Genomic DNA, 1,077 nt, shown 5'->3' on the forward strand with positions numbered 1-1,077 from the left:
GGTTGGCCCATGGCTCTAGTAGAAGGCACTGAACCCAGAACCATGCGGTTGCGAAGTAAACTTCTTACCACACAGCCACGCGCCTTTTCTGCACATTCTGTATTTGCTCTCTGACTGAGTTTTATCAATGTTTGTCTCTGTTTGACTCGTTTGAGTGATTTGTTCCTGAGCAGCTATAATCAATGATTCATTTTCTCGTTTCAGGTTTTCTGCTGTCAGCCACAAACTGTGTTCTTCATTTCCAACATCAATAGTTGTTTCATGAATTGAACACAGAGTTCTTTGTCTTTCTAGCTGTTTATCATCGATATTTCTAGCCGTAGATAATATTCTTTCCCATTGACAACACAGTTTTCCAAAACTCAAAACCGCAGCAATAATAGTGTCTTCTGCATTTAACAAATCTCTGCTTTCTTCGCTTCTTGGTAAGTAGAGCCTGTCGATATTACTTTTAGGGTTTTGTGCGTTATGCACTGTGAGCAACATCTTAGTTATTATGATTGTTCTTCTTCCTCTTCTTTTCCTGCTCCTCCTCCAACTTCAACCCGTCTTCTCCCTCCACTACATACGGTGCTATGCTTCTTAAACAGTCTTCACATTCCTCTTCCAACTCACTAAATCTTATTTCTCTACTCAACTATGTTCCTCCATCTCGCCTACTGCCCCGTCCTCCATTTCACATACATACATTCCACCACCACCACAGCCGCCGCCGCCGCCATATCTACCACATTTCTACACCTACTTACAGCCTTCCTTCTATTTTTTCCCTCCTGCATTCTTCTCCAAGCCACAAACGGCATTATTAAAAACCATTTTATCGCTCCTTCTTATCTTCGTTCTCTCTTTCTTTCACTCCTTTCTATCTTTTCTGTACATCTTTCTTCTCTTCTCCCTCTTGACCTGTTTTGTTTTTCTTCCTAGTGTACTTAAATCAAAATATACCTGTACACACACACATACACACACACAAAACACACACTCAAATGCACGAAGATGAAGCTTTACACACACACACAAATATATTCACACACACACACACACACACACTCATATATATATATATATATATATATA

Source organism: Octopus bimaculoides, chromosome 7, assembly GCF_001194135.2.
Source record: "Octopus bimaculoides isolate UCB-OBI-ISO-001 chromosome 7, ASM119413v2, whole genome shotgun sequence".
Classification (NCBI taxonomy): domain Eukaryota; kingdom Metazoa; phylum Mollusca; class Cephalopoda; order Octopoda; family Octopodidae; genus Octopus; species Octopus bimaculoides.